The sequence below is a fragment of the Schistocerca americana genome, chromosome 8 (assembly GCF_021461395.2).
Source record: "Schistocerca americana isolate TAMUIC-IGC-003095 chromosome 8, iqSchAmer2.1, whole genome shotgun sequence".
In the NCBI taxonomy this organism is placed as follows: Eukaryota; Metazoa; Arthropoda; class Insecta; order Orthoptera; family Acrididae; genus Schistocerca; species Schistocerca americana.
In genome coordinates, this window is record NC_060126.1 from 346,922,551 (window position 1) to 346,936,568 (window position 14,018).

The window sequence follows — 14,018 nt, forward strand, 5'->3', positions numbered from 1 at the left end:
TGACACATTTGTTGGCAAGTCAACAAAACAAAGAACCTTTGTAAGCACATGAACCAACGACCACTGAGCATTAAATAAAGCTATCCTCGACCTGAATGGTGGTTAGAGCACCTCAGTTCTTTACTTGGTTTGGCCCTATTAGAAGCGGTATCCTCATGCCTTCACTGAGCTACAGCTGAACGTCAAAAGGAAAACACTATCTCTGACAACTGGGTACCAATTCGCAGTTATCTTCTAAGCATTAAGAAGGCATTGAAGGAAACAAAGGATAAATCTGGAAAGAGAATTTAAGTTCACAGAGAAGACATAGGAACTTTGCGGGTTGCTGATAACATTGTAATTCTGTCAGAGATGTCTAAGGACTTTGAAGAGTAATTCAGCGGAATGGATACTGTCTTGGAAAGAAGTTATCAGATAAACATCAACAAAACAAGGGAAACTGAATGCAGTACAATTAAATCATTCCATTCATAGGGAATTAGATTAGGGAACGAAACGCTGAAAGCAGTATATGAGTTTTGTTATTTGGACAGGAAAATAATTGATGAAGAACGAAGTAGGGAAGATATAAAATGCAGACTGGCAAGCGCAAGAAAATCATTTCGGAAAACGGAGCATTTGTTAATACGGAAACTAAATGTAGATAATACAAGTACTTTCTGAAGGCTTTTGTCTTGAGCCATATGCAGGAGTGAAATGTGGAAGATTAACAATTCACATCAGAAGTTTTTGGAATGTGGTGTTACCAGAACAACGCTGGAGATTAGATGGGTAGATTGAATTACTACATATGAAGTACAAAATCTAATTGGGAAGAAAATAGATTTTAGGCGCAACTTGACTAACAGAAGTTTCAGTTGATAGGACATGGAGGAATTGTCAATGTGATAATGGAAGGAAGTGCGTGGGGTAAAAATTACAGTAGAGACCAAGGTTTGAATACGGTAAGTAGGTTCAAATGGATGTAGGTTGCAGAGGTTATTTAGAGACGACGAGGCTTGCATAGAATAGAAGAGCAAGAACAGCTAAATCAAAGCAGTCTTCAAACTGACAATGAGAGGTATGACGACAACAATCAATCACTACCAGGTCTGAAACTGGACTTGATTCCACACAAGTCAAATGAAATCTCTGGAATATCTAGTCACTGACCTCATTAAAAACCAAAGAAGAGCAAATACACAGGGAAATCCCATATGTAAGAACCTCTGTTTCGACCTAAATCCTTGTTAATCAGATGACATGTCAACTTAATTTTATTTTGCAACCTAATACACATTTCATTCAGAAGGATTCCAAGCACAACATACATAATTATTATTAAATACTCTTTCCATTTTAAACAAAGTATGTTATAAGGAGGGTATATCATTCTAGCCTCCGACTTGGAGTGTGCTGAATATGTTTTAGTACTGGTATCTTTTAGACCCATGTCAAATACATTTGGGAATTGGGCAGTTTTTGAAGCATTATAAAGGGCGACGAAATCCATAAATCTGTACAACTCTCAGCATTGTGGACGCAACTACTCACACTGTTATTGATTATCTGCGAATCTAATTTATTGGATGGAAGATATTTATTTATTTATTAATATGAATTCACTGGTAGCATTTATCTTGTGGTAAATTTTCAGTCATTTCTAGCAGATGCCACACACTAGTAGGATTCAAGATGATGGTTTCGCATTATTGACAGTTATCTATTCTTTTATCTGGTGATATGCTTCCAGAGTAAGGGTTTGTGTATATTCTGCAAGTATACAGCAGAGAGTTTTTGTGAAAGAGGGACATACCATCTGATCACAGGGCAAATATTGGTATTGACTACAAAATCAAAATGCTGATCGCATACATTGCAAATTTCTTTTACATAACAAACAGATTATTAAAACAAACTGTGAGTTAAAACAGTACTGTAATGAAAGTCCCATTTTAACTGGCAGGCCCTTAAAAACTGTGTACAGAAAACTTAAATAATTCATTAGGTTTGTGTTCTTACTTTTTCCTTGAAGAAATTGCTAATTGAAATGGGCCCGTCACCAGACAAAACTAATAGTGAAAAGATCATCAATGTGAGGCTGCAATATATTGGCAATCATTTGTGGATTAAATGCATATAACAAACACTCATTTCAAGTTAAAACAAAAGGCCACATGACTAGCAGCTATGAAAAACTGTAAAGAGATTGATTGTACAATGGATACGAGTTATTTTTTATCTGATCCTGCAAATCTGACCTTGTTTTGCCAAATCACAAGCGAATTTTGGGGCTGTTCTTAGTAACAGAGCCACAGTCAAAACCACAAATCTCCCCTATCACTAAGAAGTTGGGATCTTAACTACATAAAACACACCAAGAAAAATATTGTTCAGGATTTCATAAATACAACAATACATGGCAATGAGACAAGAAAAGGAGAAAATTTATATGTGATGAGGAGATATGAGATACATGCTAAGAAAGGCAAATCTAATCAGAAAAAGCCCAAACATTTCTAAAGAATTATATACACCAAACTAATAAACTAAAAATTTATCTTTCATAAACACTGTAGAGACTTAATTTTTAGAACATCTTTTGTAAAACAAATAATTCTAAGTTATTTTCATGTTACTGAATTTGACATCACATTCACTCTATCAGATAGCCAAATGAAACAGTCCACACACACACACACACACACACACACACACACACACACACAGTCCATCAACATACACGATAAATAAATTCTTAAAGGATTTGAAAACACTGCCATAAAAAAAACAATCTCTTGTCTAAACTTAGATTTGCTGCATCATCGGTGGTGAATACTTTACAGACTTACCTGGCAGAACTTTAGTAAACAGGCACAATGTCAGTTCACATGAACTACGACCTTTTTCGAACATGAAACTCCATATTTAAAATAGTTAAATATTGTTAAACATGAAAATAATCTTCATTTAAGGTCAGGAAATACACAGGAGGAGTGAGACCATAATTATAGAAACTGAAGTCTACAGATAACATACTCAATGCTTGTGTGATGGAAGGAATAAACATGATTCTTAGATAGTAAAGCTTGAAATACCAGTCATGACCTTCCTCAAATATTAGCACTTCCAAACAAAATAACAGATCAGACAATTTTTCACGCACTTTACATCACCCCAGGCTGACTATGAGGAATCCTGTACCAAACTGTCATAGTACTAAGCCAATACAAAATTCAGCAACCACAACTAGGGTCACAATCACCAATCATCACACATCAAGACCTCAGTTTGCCAGAAAGTTTATTTGTCTATATAAGTAAACCAGTTTGAGGCTGCCCTCAACAAATCCCACTGCCTCTTTCTGTGACCCACATGTCAGAGCAAAACAACTGTAAATTCATCCAGAAGAGAGGCAGAGAAGTATATCCAATGCAGCTGGTCACAGTCAAATGTGGTTTCTGGAACACACTTACGAATTAATGGAAATTTTGGAGTTTCAAGTGAGGAAATAATGGTTGGTTGGTTGATTGGGGTTTAAGGGAAGTCACCCTGGAACCAAATACGGTTAAGCACCCGGGAGAAGACGTCGTCATGGAGCACTGAGATGTTGAAGCAATTGGTTATGAATGGAGCCTGGGTCAGGTCCCGTATCATGAGAAGAAGAAAGTGCGGAAAGAAGTTCCCATTCAGTAAAAGGTTCACTATAAGATTGTGACTGACAAGGGGTAAAACATAAGGCGGAAGCTTCGGCCCGTCCGCTGTTTCTGGTGAAGGAAAGCAGCTGGATAGGAGGTTGATGCTAATGCTGTTGCAAAATGGGTCGCAAGATGTTCCGCGAAAACCAATGGGTACATGCAAAGGCCATCTGGGAGGGCAATGCCTGGGAGCGTACACTGCCGATGGCAACCTTGGAGAGCGCAAAGAGTAGCCCATACCCGTGACATAGGGACAGTATGATCGAGGGACGAAACAAAGTGTTCCCAACACACCCATTTGCTCCATTTGATTAAGTAAGGGCTTTGACGTGAAGGTGTTTAAAGGTAATAAGATTGGCAGCGGATAGGTGCCTCTTAAGGTGTTGCATAGCTCGACGGTGATCACAGATGGCAATAGCAATGGCCGTACTCCACCACGGGACTTGCCGGCGATGAAATGGTCCAGATGAGCGTGGGATAGCAAGGCTAGCAGTGCGAACAATCGTATCAGACACGCCACGTAGGACATCATCAATACAACCCAACAAAGAGGGAGAAAAAACGACCTGTGCAGCATATAGAGGCTAATCGGCACATTGGAAAGACTAACAAGGTAACCTGTCCATCAGGGAGCGAGAGAATCAATAGGAAGTGGTCACTATCGCAAAGGTCGTCATGTACTGACCAGTGTAATGAAGGGAGGAGGGAGTAGGAAGTTGCTGAAGAAGGGCAGTTAAGGCAGCAGGTGTTAAGAGTCTGGTCAGGAGAGAGATAAATATTGCAAACTGTGACCCCCAGAGTCCAGGTGGACCCTAACAGCAACCGCTTCCAATGTAGTTTGAAGAGGAATCCATGTGCTAGCAACATCCGTACGGACCAACATACAAATGCCACCAAAGGCCCACAGGGGGCAGACCCAATTTCGACAGAAAGCACGGAAACCACAGAGGGTTGGTGAGGGATCATCAGTAAAATGAGATACCTGTAGATCCACACAAGCTGCAGAGTAAAACGAAATAAGGAATTTCAACTCCGCAAGGTGATGGTAATATGCATTACAATTCCATTGGCTAATCACAGAATGATGATTCAAATGGGGGGTGAAGAGGCTAAAGCCAGTCATGCCGCTGGGTCACCATCTGTCACCGACAAGGAGGGGGCGACATCTGTGAACAGCAGGTCAGAGTCAGGTTGCAAAGGTGGGAATAGGACCTCTGGCGACACCAGAGGCTCCTTGTCCCAGGACTTACGCTTCTTTTTCTTTTCTGTTTGATACTGAGGAGGGCTGTGCTGCAAAAAGGAGCCAGCTGCAGCAAGATCTGGAACAGAAACAGAGCAGGCAACCTGGGGGCCCACAGACCGTGGGTCTCATGGTCGTCGTGTGGCAGCAGACCTTGTGCTGAGAAGGGGGGGGGGGTCCCGGGAGGGGCGCCCTTGACCGGCAGATGTCACAGAATTGGAACATTTCTCAGGTTGGGAAGGGGGAGCGGCGCCCAGAGGGGAGGGTGTGGGAACCATATGGAGGAGAGGAGGGGGGTTCAGGACTGGGGTAAGGAAGGGATGAAGATGTAACTGAAGCATAGCTTGATGTCATTGACACAGGATGAAGACGTGCATACTTCTTACGAGCCTCAGTGTAGGTTAGACGATCAAGGGACTTATACTCCCGTATCTTCTTTTCCTTGTTATAAGCCGGGTAATCCAGTGAATATGGAGAATGACTGCTATGGAATTTAACACACACAGGAGGGTGAACACAGGAACTCCCCTCATGGAGTGGACGTCCATATTCACCACAGAAAGTGGTCTGCAAACAGTGGGAAGACGTGTCCAAAATGCAAGCACTTAAAACATCTCATAGGTGGTGGGATGTACGGCTTCATCACACCAATAAACCATAATCTTGACCTTCACATGGAGGGTATCCCCGTCAAAGGCCAGGATAAAGGCACCAGTATCAATGCGATTGTCCTTCAGGCCCTTCTTAACACGGCGAACAAAGTGAACACCTCGCTGTCCTAGATTGTCCCTAAGTTCCATCAGTTTGAAGGATGAGGTCCCTGTGAAAATTTACACCTTGAACCATATTCAAAAACTGGTGGGGGGTAATGGACACAGGAACTGTGCCAAGATGGTCACAGGCACGAAGGGTGGCAGACTGGGCAGCTGAAGCAGTTTTGATCTACAAAGAACCCGATCGCATCTTGCTCAGAGTCCACCTAGCCAAACTTGTCTTCAATGTGTCCCACAAAAAAACAAAGGTTTGGCATTGGTGAAAGTATCCCCATCAGTCCTGGTGCAAACCAGATAGCAGGGGAAAGGTTTCGCCCCTAGCCAACGAGACTGACCCTCCTCCCAGGGGGTAGCCAAGGAAGGGGCTGAGGAAGCAGCACTAAAAGAATCATTTCCATTCAAAGAGATAGCTGTAGAAGAACGGACAGAGTTCTAGACCCGTATGCATTCCATTTGCATAGCATCTGCCCTGATACCACCCACTCCAATCAGGGGCTCTTCCCATGGGCGCCATCCAGCCACAGCATGGGCCGTCTGGCACGGCGGCCATTATCGGGAGTTCTGATGCTCCAGGAAGACAAGCAACCACTCCTAGGCTTACCTGAGGTGGTCACAGTTCAGGTATCAAAAGTGTGATCCCTGTGTTTTCTGGGGGCTCAAACAAAAGGGTACATAGTGACCCCACCACATGGGCTGGCTAATGTGCTATGTACCCTAGCATCAGACAACGACGTGAAGGAAAAGATGGAAGGAACTAGGAGAGCAAATGCAGGAGACACTAGGTAAGGTGATTTTCCTCAAACAGCTCACACTACGGAATAGAAATTTAGTAATTGAGATCAAATCCCAGAGGGGGACCAGAGAATGTCAAAAGGATGAGGTAATTACTCAACAAAACCAAATCGCAAAACCAACCTAACCAGGAGAATAGTGGGGACAAACAAGCAAAGACACCAAGAGAGGGAAAGGAGGTGCTGGAGGGGAAGGAGCAAGGACAGGAAAGGAGGGGAAGGGAAAGGAAATGCAGCCCAGGAAAGAAGGAAGGATGCGATAGCTCGGGGCCCCGTAATCGCCATGCACATACTCACGAAAGGACTGTAAGCCCCTGGGTTGGTGGGTGGGTGGGGGAATAGTGGTATTACATACAGTTCAGTCAAGCTGTTTTCAGCTCAATGACAGAGCAGTGTGAACACAAAACATATGGGAACTAGCAGATAAAACTGATACTGGTCATACAAATCCATCCTTAACTGCAAGAAATGTGGACATTAAACATAAATTTGCATGCACACTTGATGAATTTCAAGAAAATTAGTAAATTCTGCACATTCCTAACTCCAGTTGAAATCACAAGCAAATGTGAACCTCTGTTTGGCTTGAAACCCACTCAACCATAGAAGTCTGGCAATTATATTATTCTGGTGCTTTTACAGTCTGCCACTAATGGACACCACATCTGTAGTGATCAGCAATCTCTTCCCCATTATGCTGCAAACCTTGTCAAGGTCTTCACAGATACATGCAATGTCTCCCACCTTTCAAATCTGGTTCACAAGCACCCTAAGCCATATGCTCCCAGGATCCTAATACCCTAACTATGCACATTAGCCAGCCACAACCTCGCACCCCCTTCCAAAAATGATAACAGATGAAGTACATTCTCTCACAATGCCTTGAATACTCTTCATCATGTTCTCAAATGATGAATATCCTCGCTAAATTTCATCCTGCTGTTTTCCACGTGGTATTCCACCAGCTGCCCAACTTACGGAATACCCTTGGGTCATTCCTGCTCACAAAATATTCTCCACTTTTTTTTATACCTGATTGAAAGACCAAGCTACAATGTCTGCCCTATGAATTTACTCAAAATTTACTGATCCACATGGGAATGTGGGCTTTTTTGGTGAATTTTATTGATGAAATCCCCTCGGATTATCAGACAAGTTGCGGAAACATGTTGTTGCAATGTTTCAATGAGTTACTTATTCAACATCTTCAGTCAATGTGTTGGGCTCACATTTGGTTTGTTCCCTTATAGTCCCTGGACCCAAGATTCCTCTGCCAGGCCCAACAGATGGATCAGTCATTTGCCTTTTGTAAAAGACACTGTGGTTAGTGGTGGTGTTGGGGGAGAGGGTGCTTCTCTGCATAGTGGAGGAGCCCTATTATTGAATTCTGGAGCTGTTTGCTTACTTCACCAGCTGCCTCTGCTGTTAGCAGAAATACACCAGGATATCACTGAAGTGAATGCAGTGGGCAGAACAGACAAATAACTCCAGGGTTCGACGCACAGTCTGCCCCACTATCTCAACATCTCCCACCCACCCTCCACCGATGCTGCCCTCAACATCTCTTCTGGAGGCATGTGACTGCCCAAACCACTGAGCCCTAGGTGGAGGAGTCCGTGGTCCAGTGGCTATAAAGGAACACATTGGACATGAGATGGGAACTTCACCTGAAAATGATGAGTACATCTGATCAACACGCAAGTCTGCGCAGGAGCTTCATGAACTCGAGTCAGAATCTCTGGAGGGAAGATGACAATCTTTTCACAGAACAATTTTGAGAAAATTAAAGAGAACCGGCATTTGAAGCTGACTGCTGAACGATTCTACTGCCGCCAATGTAGGAAGATGAAGATATGGTAACAGAAATTAGGGCTCACATGGAGGCATGTGGACAGTTGTTTTTCCCTCCCTCTATTTGCAATTGGAACAGGAATGGAAATTATTAGTAGTGGTACAAGATACCCTCCAATACGCACCATACAGTGGCTTTTAAAGCACGTATGTAGATGTAAATGTAGAAAACTCATCATAACATTGTGACAACACTACATCGTGACTCAGGTGATAACCAAAAAAAATTTAATCAAACTGATTCATTCTTATCACTATCCCATTAGAGGCACAGTCACCTACTTAAACTGCAACTACATCAGATTTGTTGTAACTACTGCACATCTTTTATGTGAGCATTATCGCCAACCAACCATATGAATGGCTAATGTTCAAAAATTACCAATACCAAGTTTGATCATCTACTGTCAAGGCATATAAATCAGTAAGCTTACGGCATAGTTGAACTTAATTGGTTACTTCACAGCATGTGCCATCTGGATATTCACCCCTCATACCAACTTATCAGAATTGTTCCAGTAATAAACACCCTCCAACACATGCTTCAGTCCTGTAATATTCTTAGTTTCAATCTCCACTAGTCCCCTGTCTAGCCCCAAATTCCACTTCTTGACTCATTCTCCCCTCTCTGTTTCTCACACTCCAATTACTATTACATATGTATCTACTTTCATACAGACATGGTTTCCTCAGTGCTCTCCCTCTAAACAGTACCTCAAACTCCTAAACCTCGAAACTCCATACATTATGTTGTGTCCATCTGTTTAGCTGCTGCAAGACTTAATGAATAGTGAAACATAAGTGCTTATACAGAAAGTACAAAACTCAAATTGTAATAAGTATAAAATCTCATCCTTGGAAACTGGACACCAAAACAAGAAAAGTAGCAACATGAAGCTTGTTGATTTCTACACAACATGCTATTGTCCAAGGTAGCCCTACATGACCCAGACCATGGGAGAACACAAGGCATTACTGACAGGTGGTCCATCAATTTGATGAGAACGTTCAACAGTCCGCTTATTGGTTTTCAGGAATGCAGTGTGTTTCTTTCCTATATTCATTTTGCTGCCAAGATATCTACAACACTAATATTCAGGAGCATTCATAAACAGTTAACATTCTAAAATGAACAGCAAAATGAACTAGCCTACTCCTATCTGACCACTGCTCTTAAGAATCTATTGACACAGATTTTAGCCACAAAAAAGATTAAACTAACTTTTTATATATAAACATAAATTAATACCAGCTGTTCTGCAGTATAATAAAGTCTTAAGTTGGCATTTAGGCAGTAGAATGTGTGACCATTGACAAAAGAAAAAGAAAGAAAACAGTGCAATAATTGAATGAAAATTCCTTGGTACAATCAAACCTGCAAGAGTTGAAGAGAAGAGTTAATTTAGATTGTTACTTCTGTTGGCAAAAATATTATTGGCTTTGTTATAACATCATAAACATCTCAAGCAAATCCAATGCAAAACTTTATTTTTCACTGCTTTTTGCTGATGATGTCTATTTTGAACATTGGGCTTGGATTACAATGCAGTTGGTACATAGATATGAATTTTTCAACAGCAGCAACCTGTTATACTTACACAAACAGATAACCACAATAGCAACAACTTGCAGTGTGGCAACAAAGTAGATTGGAATTCCAAGAGATTAATTGAATGTTCTGAGACATGCAGCTAAAAAGAGAGGTTGTATTGCTAGGACTGAGATGCATTATCTGATTTTGTATTGTAGTAATAATGACAAAAAATGTGGTTTCATATATGAGTTTTGTAATTTAGGGGCAGGAGAGCTCTAAGGGACTCTGTCAAATGTAAAACAAAGCTGTGCTTAAAGCAAAGACTGTTTAAACATTATTGTTTTACTAGGCATATTCCTATTCGAGGTTATTTTCTCAGCGAGTTATAGGAAGCCCACAATTTAACATGGACTCTGAATCATGGTGCAATTTGGCATTTTCACATAAACACATCATTGTAAGAAATGAAAGCACACAGGGTATCTGCCATTAGGTTCCAAAAGTAACACAGCCATGAACACTAATTTTGAATTCACATCTTGATTATTTTATCTGTTTAAACATAACTCCATTCTCTGTTATTACATTCCAGCAGTTTTGACTAATGATATAGAAGGAACCAGTCATGAACTTATTGAGGGTGACATCCCAATAATTGCTTAGATGCTTCTTGAAAACAATACAAGATTAAAGTTAAATGGACAGACTGTGTTTTTTTTTTTTTTTTTGTTTTTTTCCCACCTCATCCTTGCTACAAGTCTAGCATTTTACAATGTAATACTCCCTCTTTCTATCAATTTTCTTTAGTCTCGTGTGTGTACTTTGGTAATGTTTAGTTAAGCAAAAAAACTGTAAAACTCACAGACAAAAGAGCAGTTACATCAATATGCACAGTATTTCATCCAAATAACATGGCACATGTTTTTGCCACCATGTCACTCTATCAGATCTCCACAACATCTTCAATTTAATCTATTGACATTTTTGGGATCATTATTCTTTGATTTGATTCCCACTTTTTTACATACCTGTACTTCAAATTTGCTATCATTATCAATAGAGCATTGAGAAAACCATTTCAATAACCAGGCCAGTTTATTTCACTTACTCTCACATTCATCATACATGTGAACTCTAAATCAAAGTTAAAAATTTCATGAAGTGGAAGGTTGTTTAAAAAGAGCACAGTGCTCTTACTAGGGGACTAGTGTAGCAGGGGATACAACCCGTCGGCTTTGGACAATGACGTCACAAGTCGCCAAACGAGAAGCGATTCTTCTTAGTGTTGTAGCTCCCTTCAATAGCTGATAAGTGTTTTTTGGCTTTTTCAAAAAAAAAAAAAAAAAATCTCACGAGATAGAATAAACAGATCCACTTTATTAAGCAATCAGTAAAAAAACGAAACTGAAACATAACAGAAAAAGCGAAAATGGTAAACTGCTCTCTGGCGACTTGTGACGTCATTGTCCAAAGCCGATGGGTTGTATCCCCTGCTACACTAGACCCCTTACTAGTATATGACTGTTGGAGGTACTATGCCAATGTCTGACAGCAACCTGATACAAAATCTGAAGAACAGTGAGGCTACAAATTCTTCACACACATGAAACCTTACCAGAGCACAAAGTCATGTTAAAGGCTGATTCTCAAACAATTCTTTTAAGTACTGATCCGCTCATCAGATTCTTTAAAACATAAATATCTCAGGAACCTTGTTTAATATGATTACTGTCTCTTTCACATGTTGGCTGCCTTTGTCATACACTTTTTGTGGGAGACATATTTTGTGACTATATTCAGCCATATATTTTTAAAAACCAGTAACAATGTTCTTTCAGGACACCTCATTCCATTCTTTTTGCAAAACAGTCCATGCTTAACATGCACTGTAATGAATCACCTCAATTTGCCAATAAACAAAAATGTGCCACTCAAATTTTATGTGGAATGTGACCAAAGAGTTCACAGTTACACTAATCACATATTGAACACTTGAATTAGCCTACCATACTATCAATCCAAGCACTGTGCCCTGCTGTTACAGCACAAACTATGATGCTGGACATTATTACAATTGTGCACAAAAACTTGTGGATATATCTTGAATGTATAAATATCATGTCATTGGCAATCCTACAAATGTGCAAAAACTTATGGATAGTGTCTGACATGTGCACTTGTTGTTTAATGGGGGAAAATCCACAATTCTGTAAAATGTTGTCACGTATGTGGACCAACTGTCAAACATTAATATAAATCCTTGAAATATAACTGTCAACGCAAACAATTTTTCATGAACCAATAGTTACACTGCACTTTTGCTGTCAGCTACAAACATGAGGCTCCATGTACCAATAACAACACTTTCATCATGTTTAACAACACTTTTCTCATGTTTTTGTGCAATGCTTGATACATAAATCACAAATAAGTTGGGAAGACACAAAGTATATCACACCTGTATTTTCCTTGCTGAATGTTTGGCTAACAACGAAGCACTTTCGTCTCCTAGACATGATTGTGCTGTTTTTCAGTTGCTGTATGTACCGGTATATGAGAAATGAAATGTCCCAAACTTCAAAGAGAGGTATGACACCGAAAATGTAAACTGTATATAACACACCATTTGGCTAACCACAGATGTTGCAAAAGCTTTCACATGCGACTGGGAAATCATCTTTTATACAGTATGAAGAATCAGTACACAGTGAATTAATCTGTCACTAGTACTAGAGAAACCACTAAACAATAACTCAAGGGTAAATTAACGATAGGATTATAGAATCAATCATTTGGGCTACCTGTTACTGTTAACCATTTACATTAAGGAAGATTTTTTTCTGTTTTGTAGACCACTATGTCTATAATAGGCTTCTGTATGTACATTTCTGCGCTGATGTTCTCATGAGCAACTTTATGACATTGCCACTACCGCTTAATTTGTAATAGATTGCATATAAACAGCTACCAGATGAACACTGCTGGGTAGATATACAAGTTTCTGAGTAAGACTCTTTTCTCCCATTTGGCACAACAAATAGAAAAACTCTGAACTACTGAAATATGTTCAGATTTTCGCATTTACAAAGACCAGTATAGGTTAGGTGTATCTTGTGACAAGTTGTACGTTACGTCGCGTATTAAGATGTCAAGAATGACGACCCATGTAATCGTACAAGTGAATGAATTAATCACTTATTCTGATTTACCTCTAAGCTTCCAACAGCTGATTCATTGACTGGGAGCAGATGTAAACATACCGATTCTTCGTGCCCCGAAACAGTAACCACACGATATATTCACTGCAAATTTCATCACTGAACACAGTAATATACACTAAACATTTTTAAGTGCAAGCAGTAAACAAAAACTTTATAAAACAACAACGCTCTTGCACTAAAAAGCCTGACTTGACAAGCTTATCACTTCGTGAGTGCGCGCGCTTCTTGTGTTTATCAACGCCACGTGACACGATCGTGTTTTGTCAGTGTCGCCAACAACTACTGCCTTCAGCGAAATTTGCATGCATGGCGACGTATCGTAGTTATGTTGGTAGGACGATACAACTAGGTGCGTGATTTGACTTGCCCGTTGTAAGACGTGCCACCATGTGACCTTTACTTTAGCAGTAAGTTAGGTGAAGGAGTCAGAAATATGTTTCGTGTCGTGAAATTAACTCCAGAATGAAAATGTTAAAGCTGTGCACTTTTAAAATGTATTTCAAAGGAATTGCAGGGGTTTTTATGAAAATTTCAGAAGACAATAAGAACGAAGTTGTGAATTACAACGTTTACAATACATGTATCATAATTTACTGTCTGCATTGTTCAATCCCGCGTCCGGCCATCCTGATTTAGGTTTTCCGTGATTTCCCTAAATCACTCCAGGCAAATGCCGGGTTGGTTCCTTTGAAAGGGCACGGCCGACTTCCTTCTCCGTCCTTCCCTAACCCGATGAGACCAACCAACCAACCAACTACTGTCTGCATTAGCACTAGCATGACACTTAACCTTTCTCGTTCTACTGACAGATGTAACTCTGGGCCTGCTTGGACAAGTACTTACGTTACGGTAACAATTAATTCACGAAATAAGTTACAGTTGCATATGCGGTGATAACGTAAAGTCAAAATTACTAACTCTGTGCTGCATA

At 40.3% G+C, this 14,018-nt stretch overlaps 1 protein-coding gene across 1 annotated transcript in view; it reads right to left on the bottom strand.

The window, feature by feature from the left end:
- Window positions 1-13,276, bottom strand: part of LOC124545453 — a 522,016-nt gene extending 508,740 nt beyond the window's left edge. Inside the window, exon 1 of the mRNA XM_047124378.1 lies at window positions 13,076-13,276. The gene's annotated coding sequence lies outside the window, so the exon portion shown is untranslated. The remainder of the gene's footprint in view (window positions 1-13,075) is intronic.
- Between the last annotated feature and the right edge of the window lie 742 nt (window positions 13,277-14,018).